This window comes from Rhipicephalus sanguineus, chromosome 1, assembly GCF_013339695.2.
Source record: "Rhipicephalus sanguineus isolate Rsan-2018 chromosome 1, BIME_Rsan_1.4, whole genome shotgun sequence".
In the NCBI taxonomy this organism is placed as follows: Eukaryota; Metazoa; Arthropoda; class Arachnida; order Ixodida; family Ixodidae; genus Rhipicephalus; species Rhipicephalus sanguineus.
The window spans coordinates 273,001,600-273,015,959 of record NC_051176.1 but is presented as its reverse complement, the minus strand read 5'-3'; the positions used below and the strand labels follow the sequence as shown (position 1 = coordinate 273,015,959).

The 14,360-nt window shown below is 45.6% G+C and overlaps 1 long non-coding RNA gene across 1 annotated transcript in view; it reads left to right on the top strand.

Annotated features, from left to right (window-relative positions):
• Positions 1-2,654: 2,654 nt before the first annotated feature.
• Positions 2,655-14,360, top strand: part of LOC125756863 (uncharacterized) — a 189,812-nt gene continuing 178,106 nt past the window's right edge. The window contains exons 1-2 of the long non-coding RNA XR_007414817.1: positions 2,655-2,709; positions 5,435-5,657. This is a non-coding gene — a long non-coding RNA (uncharacterized LOC125756863). The remainder of the gene's footprint in view (positions 2,710-5,434; positions 5,658-14,360) is intronic.

Genomic DNA, 14,360 nt, shown 5'->3' with positions numbered 1-14,360 from the left:
ATACCAAAATTAGCATAGCAGGGGATCAGTGTATGACGAACACGATTCACTGGTCACGACATTAATAACACAAAATACCTGATGCGCACGTTATGAAACCCTTTCCCTCAGTCACGCGTGGCACATACCCGCACATCAGAGTTCATGTTATGAGGGTATGTGCCACAGGTGATACAGAGTCTCAACCAACACAGTAACGGCGAACACACACATTGACACGCAAGGAAAGTAATAATAATAATAATTGTTGGGGTTTTATGCTCCAAAACCGCGATATGATTATGAGAGACGCCGTAGCGAAGGGCTCCGCTAATTTTGACGATCTCGTATTCTTTAACATGCACGAGATCGCACAGTACACGGGCGTGTAGCATTTTCCCTCCATCGAAATGCGACCGCCGCGGCCGGGATCGAACCCGCGACCTTCGGGTCAGCAGCCGAGCATCGTAACCGCTACACCACAGCGGCGGACGCAAGGAAGGTGACGGAGCTGAAGACACAACACCCCTGGAAGACGCTCAACTATCATCCACTCGTCAACATGGTCCGCAACGTGGACCACGTAGATTACAAAGAAAAAAAAACAAACCGGGGCTAATGCTTTCCTACAATAAATCTGCCGATAGAACCAGGTCTCTCATCATTACCGGTGACTTCAACATTGACTTATCAAGACCCAACAACGTCTGATCCTTATACTGCGTGAAAGACGGCTTGGATGTGGACAGGGCAATAGAAGACCTCGCTGCCACGTCCAGGACAGGACGCTTCATCGATCATATCATCGTAAGAGGCACCCAGGATTTCTACCACCTGTACTATATCTCGCACTTCACTACACTTACACGCCTCGTAGCGAACGGATCCGAACGGATCACGAACGGATCCGATAACAAGTGCGGTCCAGCTGCTGGTGCTCACTGATCACGGTGACCATGACCTTGTTCAAGAAATATCAATAACCCCTTCTACACATACACACAGGTTCGTGAAACGTGCGTGCGTTCTCCGTCATAAAGGACAAGTACAAGCATAACAAATGTAACACAACTGTAACAACTGCAACTGTGAAACGTACGTGCAGTGCGCCTGCGCGTGCCACTCGGCTGCGTACCGTATATCTAGGGAAAGTTTCCTGAAAGAAGCTTAGTTACGAGTAACGCCTGTCCTGTGCATCTGTGTTCCTTCTTTGTCCGGTTCGTATTCGCGCTATCATGTATTGAAGAATATAAGCACTACATATCACCTTACCGCGTCTGGTGTTGGTAACACCCATGTTGCTGTTGGCATCGTTACGCAACTGTAAATAACTGGTTATAATATACATATGTGACTCTTCAACATATGAGTGTGCCTATACCACTTCCACATTTCTCTAGCGTCATTCCGTAACGTTTCGCTCAATGGGAAAAATTACGCCACGGTAACCATCCCGTGCATGCTTCGCATAACATTGATTCCCACGGTACATGGGATCTGGTGAATTTTTTTATTAGCACTGGGATCCATTCAAATTCATTGAGGCGATATTAGTAAGCTTAGTACCCCGTCTTCGATCTTGTATATTAGGCCATGTTGAGGCCATATTACTCAAAATAGATATAACATATTGCTTGTCTTAATATGCTTGATTAAAAGTCCTACGCTACGTTAACTCGCACACATAATAAAATTCTATTGTATTTAAATATAGGCGCGTAACATCCTAAAACCTAGCTGCTCACCGGCACCAGCTGCGTACCCCAGAGGTAGGGCTATAAATACTCCTGGAAAAGCTTATGAATTGTACGTGTCGCGTAGCCTTGCCGTTGTGTATGTGTGGTGTTCTCATTTATGACATTCTGTGCATAATTATATAATGAAATATCGCAATGTTGATGCTCACGAATTTGGCCGTTATAAAATTAAGTGATTCGTGAGGCGAAAGGACCACAGTTATTACTCTTTTTTTGAGTAGTAACCGTTACTACCTATATTTTACTAGTTAGCAAAGAGAAGGTTAGTAACCGCTACTAACTGCGTTTGTAGCGGCGAGGGTAGTAACGGTTACTAACCTCTTCTTTACTAACCGCGCTTACTAACAGGGTAGTGACATATGTGACAAGTAGTTAGTAAACCGAAGTTAGTAAGTACTATAACCTTTTTTTAAGAGTGTAGAAGCAACCAGATTAGTCTTCAGAATCGTCCAGTTTCGCTGTGTCAAGCCTTGTGCGGCTTAGTGCAAGCTTCGCCAACTTTGTATCTTCTTGATGGGAACTGATGCGCACAAAAGACAGGGACACAAGAAGGAACATAGGTGGACAGACGAAGCGCAAACTTCCTTTTTGTGTCCCTGTATTTTGTGCGCATCAGTTCGCATCACGATGAATCACCAACAATCCCAAGTCGAAAACCCTCCTGAACTTTGTATTTGCCTGCTCGGCCGAACTAATCCCATCCCCTGTTCTGTGCGCTTGTGTGTCGGAGGAGTCAATGCTTTTGTTCGTGCACGCAGGAGAAAGAAAAAAGACCTCCTGTACACGAGAAGACCATTTTATTAGGCTGTTCTGAAACGTTGCCGGGTTCCCGAAGGTGCTTGCGAGAGTGGTTATATAAATTTGACGTCAGGAGACTGGAGTAGAATCACGATTCATGGAGCCCTTGGTCTGTTCAGATGGGATTGCCTGAAGAAGCGGATGCGCTGCTTGCTCTACAACACGCAAATATAACGTTTTCAATTGTTTATGCTATCTGCCATCGCGAAACTGCCAAGCTGTGGTTTCTTAACAGAATGCCAAAGACTATGGCGTCGCTTTCGACACATCAATCCCCAAGATCAGAAAAACAAATACGTCGTCGTTTTTTCACTGTTTAAAGGCACTGTTCCCAATGGCAATATATGTCCCATAGTACATTATCAAATTATAATTGGTCTCTTTGATTGGTCATTTGAAATACATGTCACACAAGTAACGTACAGCGATCACGCGACTTCAAGATTTCTAGTATAATGATTGGTATGCGAACTTTATTAAAGGGACACTAAAGAGAAAAAATGAATCGGTTTAGATTGATAAATTCTGCTCTGAGAACTCTAATGTCGTTAATTTCGCCCCATTATATGTTTATTAATAGAGGAGACAATCAAGTTTAAAGTTTTATTATTAAAGCTCCCCGCGTGATGTCACGGATTTGAAAGTGTATTTATCGTATTTTGGCGCCATTGGTTCAACAAAATTACTCCAAACTTGGTATGCTAAGTCTATGGCCCCCTCGGAGGACAATGTACTTCATTTTTACCGATTGGGAACTTCGTAGTCCCTAGTAGGCGCCGTCAAAACATGTCATATCACGGCGAATGGTGCGGAAACTTCAAGGTGGCGTCGCCACCCACATTTTTTTTTGCGCATTTTCTCCCTTATTAAGCGTCTTCTCGCAGCAAGCGTGGTGTTTTTGGTATCGTGAAAGAGTGTTTTACTAATATGAGAAAAATCGTTTTGCTCTTTAGTGTCCCTTTAAGATAACCAAGACGTTTTGACGCAAATCTTGCCACTAAACGCTCGTTCACACCTGCGACTAGCACCGGTCGCGCGACCAAGTTAGTCACAATGCGACTGGTCGTAAATGGCCGCTTTGGTCGCAAATCAACTGCTTTGGCTCAATCGCTCGCTGCTCAATTATTCAGTCGCGCGACTGCAGTCGCAAACCTCTGAATCAATCAGACGCACGGCGACAGGACGTCACTTTACTTTACGGGGCAATGGCAACACGATCCACGATGCGAACAGATGTGATTTCTGTGTGGCAACGGTAGGTCGCATTTATACTGCAGTGTGAACATCGGTCGCCTTTTAAGTGGTTTTTTGGTCGCCATTCGCAAATGGTCGCGCGACCAGTGTAGTCGCAAGTATGAATGACCCTTAAAAGGGATGTTATCTGTAGTGTAAGTGTACGAGCCCACATTACGCCGATGTGACACGAACAGGAGGCGGTGGAAACGAAAGTATGTACCCTATAGATTGCAACGTTTCACTGTGAGCACTGTACCCCTTGTAATAGGCCTGTTGAACTGGATGAATTGCATTATCGGGCACAGGCGATATTATATGAAACTTCTTCCTGTCTAAGAAAAAAAAAGTGCTATGCAGCACTTTCAGCGAGTGCTGCAGGCAGGTCTTTTTTTTTTTTTTTGAGGGGGGAGGGGGCATTTGTGTTTGTGCGTGCGCTATTTGGCTCACCGCTGACGGTTGTCTCTGCAATTACTTGAAGACATATTCATTACACCCATAGCATTTGCTTTTCTTTTACTCTTTCGTTGGTGATAGCAGACCTTCTATCGTCTCAACGTTGCCAGGCGCCCCTCAGACGTAGTATTTTTGTCGTGTCGCATTATAGGTTTGTTTAACAATTCTTGCAAAGCGTTGCGTATTTATTTATTAATGCGATGCGAAAATTTGGCGTTGGTGTTCTTGTCGGTCGCTGTAAGGTCCACATTCAGTAGGATCATATATCGTGTATACGCTATGCGTTCCAGGGACAACTTACGAAATAACGCTCCGTCATCGCGCGCACGAGCAGCGGGCAAAATGGATGGTCGTTTTGGGCTGTCTCTGCCGACGACCCCGGTTCCTTGCGCGCTATTTGAAAAAAGAAAGCGCTCACTTGTTTCGCTGCTATTCACCCCAGCGTTGTTTAAGACAGTTTTCACTATCATAGAGGGGGATGCTTCCGTGTTGGCCCGTACGTGCATGGCGTTAATTAGTACGTGAATATTTGCTGCAGTATGTAGAGCTGCTAAAACTGCGCACCTTATTTTGTATAGTTCTTCGACGCAATGCTATCGCTATCGGTGCTCGAAACTGTGATGTTTTTCATTTGCTACATTAGTAATCTTGCATGCGTACTCTGTCTTCTATGCGCGCAGAGTGCAGTCACTTGTATATGTTTAAATTACACCTAATATCATAACACCACCCCCCCCCCCCCCAGTCACAAAAAAAGAGAAAAAAAAACGATGGTTCAGGATGACTAATTGAATGCAAATGTTTTCATGTGGCATTACAGCTGTTAGCTTGTATCGCACAAGAGTCAAGGAGGGAAATGAGCTGTTGCACATTAATTTTTGGAAAAAGTTAGTCCGTCAAAAAGTGAACAAGAAACGCATTATCTCGGTTCCTGCAGTTAAATAATGAATAAAAACTGTTGAATCTTCACAGATATCATCTTAAAAGAAGAAAATAAAGCTAATGATCATGGCAATTAAAACTGTGAAAAAGATTGTCTGCTTAGTTCGTATTTGCGTGCTGTTAAGCACCTCGAGAGTGTAGAGCTTGTCGGTCTCGGTGCTTCATTGACAATTGTTCTCGTTTGGGCATGGAGACACGAAATGGCATATAGTGCGAGCACATCTGTAAACTTATAAACATATCGACTCATATATCAATTTTCTCCATAGGGCTGTCCGCACTATTGGCAAACACACGAAGACAATTGATTCGATGGTCGGCTGGCCAGGCGTGTGTGTGTTGCACATCCTTTTGGACAAAGCTCGGCGCTGCAAGCGGAACAGTGTCTTGGCCACCAGCGTCCGAGAGCGGCGTTTAGCCAACTTCCTCTTCGGGGCTGCAGGATTGTGAACTCGGCGAAGACGACAACCGCGAAAACACGTCAAGGGAGCCGTGAGCGTTTTCATTTTCCTTTCCTGCTGCATTTCAAATCCCCCGTGTACGCAATCCGGCGAAGTCGTCGTGGTATGCAAATGCCGCCTTTTCCTCATACTGCGCGACCCCCCAATGGACCGTGGCTTATTCTTCATGAATATTTGATTTCCGCCAAACTCAACTTGTGTCATAACCGTATTTCTTATCGCAATTTCGCCTCGTCCTGTCTTGTTTTTTTCGCCCTCTCCTCTGGCTGCTTTGTCAGCGGCTCCCTTGTCTGGTGGCGGGGCCTTTCTCTCAAGGCCTCTGGCCGCCGATGTGGGCCAGCGAATGCGGCCGGATATACGCGGCCCGTTAGAGCGGCACGCGCCGACGCTCCTCGAGTGCTTCGATAGACGGGCATCGCGGGGGAGGCGTCGCCTGGCCACGTAAACGCGGCCGAGGGCGCCAACAAGTATGCACAGATCTGCACGGACTCGCGCATGCAGAAGCGCCACCTGTTCAGCATCTCTTCGCTTGTACCCGTGACGCCGCATGATGTTTGCCCATTTGAGCCACTCGCACTTCGTGAGGCGTTGCACGCCGATTGCGCGGGCGCTTGTTACACATCAGTCGTTCCAAATTCAGGCTTCCTCCTTCCTTACACTTTCCTCTTCAATCGTTTGTCTAGTCCTGCCGTCGCTGAAGCGAGACTGCGTGTGATCGTACACATGGTTGATCAAGTTGGCGTGTTTAACTGTCATGTTGTCACAGCAGTGGAAAAATCGAGCATTTGGGGAGTGTTTCTGCCCCACAACTATAATCCTAATCTACCTCGTCCACTTTCCTTGCATTATCACCGTGGCCCGGCACTTCCCGGTAACGAACGGCGTGCGCGCTATCAGCGTGACGTTGACGGGATAGTGGCGAGAGCCGGGTTTTCAAGAAAGGAAAAGCGAGCAAGCTAGATGATGATTATAGTTGTGTGGCGGGAACACTCCCCAAATACTCGATTTTTTTTTAGTGTCAAATCAGGGAGAGAGAAAGAAAAGGAAAGCATGAGTCCGGGAGATTAACCAGGCTACCCTATGGCTTGCTATCCTACAGTGGGGAAGGGAAAGCGGACAGATGAAGAAAGAAAGGGAGACGGAAAGGAACAAATGTTGCGCTCGCGCACATATGCGTACCATCATTCAGCACACATTCAAGCGCAGTCGCGGAGTTCTAAAATATGGTTATAATTCAAGTAGGTTAGGCGACAAGTTATCGCTTATACCCCGCAGAAAGGGATGATAAAAAATAATAATTGCATTGCGATGGCAACACGAATGATGACCTATAAAAGGTAGTGCATCTGACGTCGGTTCACTGAGGATAGACACGGGGAATAATCATGCAACCGTAAGGGAGTCGAAGGAACACATGACTGCCGATCATCCAACCACTCAGCTTTGCCCGCAAACGGCTCTTTCTCGCTATAGCAAGCTTGGCACTTGCACAATAAATAATGCAACCCTATTTTCGAAACTACATTACTGTGGCAACTTCTATGTCCTGCATGGACACGTTCTTATAAGGTCGTAAACGCTGAATTATTCCAAACACGTTATTGCTAATATTAAAAAGGTGACGCGATCACTAAGCGGACAGTATAGTAAGGACGTGTCTTGCATAGACACTATTTTATAAGGTGGTAAACACTGAATTATTCCAAACATGTTATTGCTAATATTAAAAACATGAAGCGAGCGCTGAGCTGACAGTATAGTAAGGGTAAAAAATAACACGCCCACACGTGCATCATCGTGTTTTCACGGATACTCGACTTTCTTCTTCTTTCGTCATCTCTGCTAGTTAGGACTGTTTTCACGGACGTGCATACTACATGTACTTGTTCGCTCATGTGTGGTGTGTGGCATTTAAGTTAGTTGTTACAAAAACAACAATATCGTCTTTGTAGCTACGTAAACCGTTCAATCACCTCAGGCATACTTATAGTCTTGTTATTGTATTTCACATGCCAAAACTCCCACCCTCCGCTGCATATAAAAATTGAGGTAAAGAAAAATAACTAGCAATTATATAATGCTTCTCTGAAGGGGAGCGCTAATTTAAACGAGCACGTTTATGTTCTACGTAGAAGGTCGTTGAAGTACACGAAAACAAAATTATGTGAACACGACCAGGTGCGTGTGTGATCGGAATGGAAATTACGTGGCATAAGTTGCAGCGGGCACTTGTTGAGGTGCCATCGGCCGCGCCATGCTCGGTTCGCAAGGGGCATAAACCATTGGTCCTGGTGCTCTATATAGGATGGCCCACGTGCTTTCGAAAGCCCGGTGACATATTGCGTGCCGTTTTCTTGACGACTGTCGCGGGGTCTTAAAGCCCAGGCGAAACCCAACCGAGCAGTACCTTGTTCGCCTGACGTACCAAAAGCGCTGACACAAAAATCTTGCATCTTGTATTTTTTTCCTGCTGCAATAACTTGCTAATTATTCACTTATTACTGCCGAAAACCTTGTTTGCTTGAGCGCGCGGTAAATAATTTGAAGACTTATTTATAGTGCCCAGCTTGGGTTTCAGAGAGCGTCGATAGAGGCGGAACCAAGCTGATTGTTTCGTAGACATAGCTTGCCACGTGACTACACAAAACAGCGCCGCGCGCCGCGCACGACAACGTACGCACGTGATCCCCCCGTTGACAAGTGTGGTAGAAAGCACACGCAAGGTTGTCTTACATTAAAACTCGATTTCGCGATGTGCTCCATTTCGCGCTTCGTTGCGCGGCATACATATTAAAGTTGATTTTAAATATCTCGTACTCTATATATGCTACTGATATTTCGTACATACAAATCAATCTCACACGTCATCTCGACTTCGAAATTTTGCGTTAGTACTCCTTTAATGTGTACAAGCGGGAGACGGCGTGCAGAGCACGCCGGTATGGGTAGTGCAGAGAATGAAACATCGGAGGGTACTTAAAGGGGTGGTGCCATCAAATTTCGAGGCTATAACAAGCCTGTTGTGGGTTTCCTCTGTATGCAAGGACATTCCACACGAAGGGTCGGACATAGCAAACGTTTAGAATATATTTTAATTCACTGCCAAAGTGTACCTAAATGCCCATTCTCCCGATCGAAACCCATCGCTAGCGCGCCAACACTGACGTAGATCTGTAGGATAGGCAACGAAAGTTGTAGTGACGTCACACCATATCTGCTGTAGTAACGTGAGTGACCTCCGGACCTCCGCCACTTCCGTAACGTACGTACCGGCTGTAGTGAACTAGAATATATTCCAGTTCACTATAGTACCGGCAAAGCATCGGTTACTACATCACTTGCCGAGTTTCGATCGATTCCTGGCTATGTGCGTCACAGCCTTGTGTGGTCACGTGACCACGCCTCCTACACTTCTACGTCACTGCCCAACCTCGGCGCCCAAAAACCGAAACCGAAAGTTGTCCACATCAAAAGGCGATATTAAATTATTTAGCGAGAATACATTAATCTTGGTGCGTGCATCATGTTTCCTGGAGCTATAGGAAACGCTTACAGCAAAGAACGCGCAAGCCGCAAATTTGGTGGCACCACCCCTTTAAGCATACCTATATAGTGGAACGCGACAGCGTTTTCGGCCCCGTTCGCATCGCCTTCTCATTCGTTTGCCGTGCTTAGGTTCACGGTGGATACCACAACCGCGCCGTCGGGAAAGGAACGTCTGTGCGTGTGACATTTGCCGTTGTAAGCGCTCGGGCGCCAACTCGGGAAGTACCCACTACGCAATAATTTGCCATTTTGCGAAGTAGTGAAGTACCCACTACTCGCCTATGGTACTACGCGTACCTATACGTAGCTGCACACTTTGGTTATGCTGTGGATGATGATTAAGAAGAAGATGAGGAGGAGGAATTATGGCCGAGCGCTTTGTAATGGATGGACAGCTTTAAACCACTAGCTCGTTAAGCAATTCACATGCATGGTGTGACGCCTGGTGCGATTCGACGCTTCTGTCACGCACTGTTACATGCGTTGACGTGTCTACTCGCTTGGCATGACTATTTTTCTGAAGCAGTTTCAAGCATTGGCGTGGCTCTTTGAGAACACTTGACTGCCTGGGTTCGATTCCGACTCGAAACCTGATTTTTATTCGTTACGTCCATTGGGATTTTTCGCTCGCGAACAACGCCGCCGACGCCGACACTGCAATTGCTGTGACAAGGGCTCTTTAACGGTTTCTTGTTAAACTGGCGAAGAGCTAGAAGATGCTGCCGATTTGTGGCCGCTCCGTATTATAGAACCATACCTCGGGAGCTGTCAAATTCATGAGCCATTAGCTTCGAGACGATGCCCATTAGTGGCTTCTCCATATTATATAGTATCATGTCTTCGGAGCTGTCAAAGATGCCATAAGTCGCCATTCGCAATCAGTTGCCACCCGAGCCAGTTGCTGAGAACGCCGGTAACCCAGCCTACACATAAAGTGAAGACCGAATAGAAGGCGTCGCGGGAATGAACACGGACAAAGGAGAGGACGAGTGCCCTGCCCGCACCGCTGATTTAATTTCCTCGCAAGAGCTCTGGTGACAGCCCAAAGCAAGAACCGTTCCATTTGTTTACATTGACAGTTCCAGCGACCGCTCGTAGTTCGCTTGATATTGAATGCAAGCCGATACTCAGTGACATCAAGTAATTCCAGAATTAGCGAAGCAAGCACATGAGCACCATTGCATATCTGAGTCACGCTGGTGTTAGCGACCGGGCATCGAAAATAGCGAGTGGGCCGTTTATAGAATACGCTGTTATATCTGTTTATCATTATTCGTACTCCAGTGTGAACAGTTCGTGTTCGAAAATATAGACCTAGTTGCGGCCTTGTGCGTATGGCTGTTCACTTGTAGACCGTATTCGCGCCGAATCACCGAAGTCAGCACTGACACGAACGGTGCACCTCGATATAACGTATACGCATATAACAAACTATCTGCTATAACGAAGTAAATTACGAATAGTTTTGCCGTTGGTACAGTGTAGTGAAAACACGTTTATAACGAAATTTTGGATATAATGAAGTAATTTGCATGTCGATACAACTTCCTTTTAATGAAGCTTGATTTTAGCTAAACGAGGCGGTTATTTACGCTACTCTATCGAAGTAATGAAAGTTTAGATGAACGTCAACTTCGAGGGAGCTGCTCCAATTTTTAACAGCTGAGCTGTTAAAGCTTTTCGTTCCGCCCTTTCTCGTGAGCAGAAAACTAAAGCTGCGCCTAGCACGTGCAGCGCAATAACTCGGCCGGCGCGCACTCTCTTCGTCCTCTTCTTAATCTTAAGATTGACTATAAATAAAGACAGCTTGCTCTTGGCGACGTACATTCGAGAAATGAGGATAGTTGTAGTACATTTTTAACAGCGAAGCTGTTTAAGCCGGCCTTAAAAGCTTTGGTGTGTAGAAGTGTGTAAAAAAACTATCGTCACCACGAACGGGTATGTGCCACAGAAATTGGGCAAATCCCACTACTCACCGCTGCTATACCAAAAATGAAGAAGACAACAGACGCGCGGCAAACACCAATGAAGATTTTTAGACTGACGTATCCAGTAATTGAGAAAAGCTTTAATAAACCGTCGGAATTAACCCAGTGATAAACACCGTGGCCGCACTGTGAGCTTCGCTGAAGCATCTTTACGGAGTGCTTCAGCGGTACGTACAACGAGAGAATACTAGGGAACGGGAAAGGCAACGGCGGCTGCGAGAAGACCCCGAAGCGATGGAAACCCTACGCGATCGACGACGGGTCCGTAGATCTATGGGAGGTGCGAGTTTCTTACTCTGGAGTTTGGACATCCGTGTCGTGCCTGTGACTGTCTGTGGTTTAACTCGAACCTCTCTGCGCTGAGAAGCAACCTAGAAACAACCTAGCATCACCTAGCTAAAGCCTAGCAGCAACCTAGAAAAAAAAACCCCTAGCATAATCTAGCTAAAGCCTAGCAACAACTAGAAGCAACCAGATTAGAATTCAGATTCGTCCAGCTTCGCTGTTTCAAGCCTTGCGCGACTCAATGCAAGCTTCGCCATTTTTCTGTACGGCATAATACTTTGGCGGATAACAAGGCCTGTGGCCAGCGCACCCATTGAGGTTGACACGATGGATTCGCAATGTAGGCGTTTCTTCAGTACGTGTGCCTTCTGAAAAAAAAAAGAAAAAGAAAGAATCACAGAACATATAAACGCAGGAGAAAGGAGATAAAGAAACAGAGAGAGAAGGAGAAAGAAACAGACGGGAACAAAGAGAGAGAGAGACCGTTCGAATTAAGATCATGCTAATTGAGGTCTTGCTAATTGAGATCACAATAATTAACAACGTGCTAATTAAGACATTGCTAATCAAGACATTGCTAATTAAAACCGTGCTGATTAACTTCATGCTAATTAAGACCTTGCTAATAAATAATCTAGATCGACCTCAAGTTCCACCTTTAGTACAGCGCCACTAGTACAAGCTGCCCAAATATTTCTAGTTGGCTGCAGGGCTTCCTTCGTGTGTGCACGCATCTAAGCTTTTTTGATAAACATCGAGCTCTGACTTTTCTGTAGCTAAGGGGTCTCCATACCTTTTGGTCAGAGGGGCGGCATGTGGTGCGTCGAGGGTGGACATTAAATAATTTTTAATGGAAATAAGTTTGTAAGGATGAGTAACCTTAATGGTCGTAGAGTAAGAAATCGTATTACAGTTAATCGACATCGTTAACAGTTTTTTAAGGGGAAGGCCTTAAGCGTGTTATGCTGGCGCTCCCCTTTGCAATACTTTGCAGGGCTTCGTGAGGCTCTCGGGAGCCGTGTCTGAAAACGCACGTGACCTTCTTCGAACGAGCGATGCCGCCATTCAATGGCGTCATCGTGACGGTGCGCGAGCACGTCATTACATGAGGTCACATGATGACGTCATCAACTCACATCATCGGTCGGTCAAAGGTCATCCCAGAGGCAGTGCAACACCACCCGAAGTGCAGAAAGGTACAGTGGTGGGGGGAGGAACACTGGAATCGACTGAGAAGGTCAAAGTGATTTACTGCGTGTCTCTCACATTGCGGCTCCTTATGTCTGGCAGGAAGTCTGGTCCCCGACTGTACAACTTAATGCATTGCCAAGTGTGCAGCGGGCACACTTCAAATGTTGCAGAAGGTGCAACGTGCTGCCAGTCTTATCTTTAATTTGCCGCTCTTTTTGTTCCGCGATAACTTTTGGATAAGGTGCGAAATAAAAGAACTATTTTAGAATTTAAATTTGACTGCTAAGTCTGTTTAGGTACATCAACTTGCAATGCGAATAAACAAGAGGGTTGGCGAGCAAACTTGTTAGTATTTCCGTTGGCACGAAGTACATTTTCGCTTACCGGCAGCCATCCTATTTGCAGCACGCATGTATCTACGAGACGTTGAGGTGATTTGGGAAGCGCCGCCATTTTTTGAGGGGCCCTTTCTTTTGCCAATGTATTGTAACCGCAACTTTGGTATTCCTGTGAACCTCTGTTGACTTTTGTGCAGTGTTTATCTTTCAGTAGTGGTGTGGGAACATTAAAACTTTTGAATACGAATCGAATACGCATAACGCTATATAAAAACTGTCTTCGAATATGTCGTCATCGTCGTCATCGTATCTGATGTCCACTGCAGGACGAAGGCCTCTTCCAATGATCTGCAACCCGCCCTGTACTGCGCGAGCTGATCCCGTTTTATACCTGCGAGTTTCCTATTTTCGTTGCAGCTAGCCCTTTCCCGTCCTCAGCCGCGTGTGAATCGTTAAAAAGTGCCAAAACGAGAAGTAACAATAGCTTTCATTACATTTTTAAAACAACGAAGTGAAACCGCATCTAATTAGGCTGCTGCACGTGGGAGACACTTTTGGCAATGCACTCGTTACAGACTGTCATGCAGAAAAATGAACTGCTTCACAAGTTCAGAAAGCGGGCACTCGTTAAGTGCCGTAACAACACGTCTGAAAGTGAAAAAGACCCTCTCACTTACGCAATGTCAGGCTGGCACATTTCCATTTTTTTCCAAGCACCTAAACATTGCTTACGTAACATTCTTGACGGTTATTTTATCGTATCTGTTTGTACAACACGAAAGTGCAACGCGTACTTATTTATTTATTTATTTATTTATTTATTTATTTATTTATTTATTTATTTATTTATTTCGATGCCTCAGTGGTCCCAGCTGGGGTTTTATATGAGGGATGGGTATTAAGTGCAGTGAATGAGTAATTCGAGACCAGCCATGAATTGATGTGCGTCGGAGTGGTGCACGGCAGTTGCAGGCAGACGGTTCCAGTCCCGTGTGGTTGTTACTGGCGGAGGGTACACCGCTCTTGGATGGTTTGTGCGTCTTGAATGAACTGACAGGATGGCTGGAACTTCGATAGGAGCATGATAAAACTTGTGAAAAAGACATAGCCGCGATATACGACGTCGTAATTCCATGTTAGTAAGTTGACCACGAGTTTTAAGTTCGGAAACAATGGAATTATAGGAATACTCAGAGTAGATAAAACGAGCAGCACGATTCTGAATTGATTCTAAAACGTTAGATAGATTAGACTGGTGAGGATCCCAAACAGAACATGCATATTCCAATTTAGGACGAACAAATGTAATATAGGATATTAGTTTAACTGATGGGGCGCAATCCTTATATATGCCTACGTAGAAAACCCAAAGTGCGATTCGCGGAG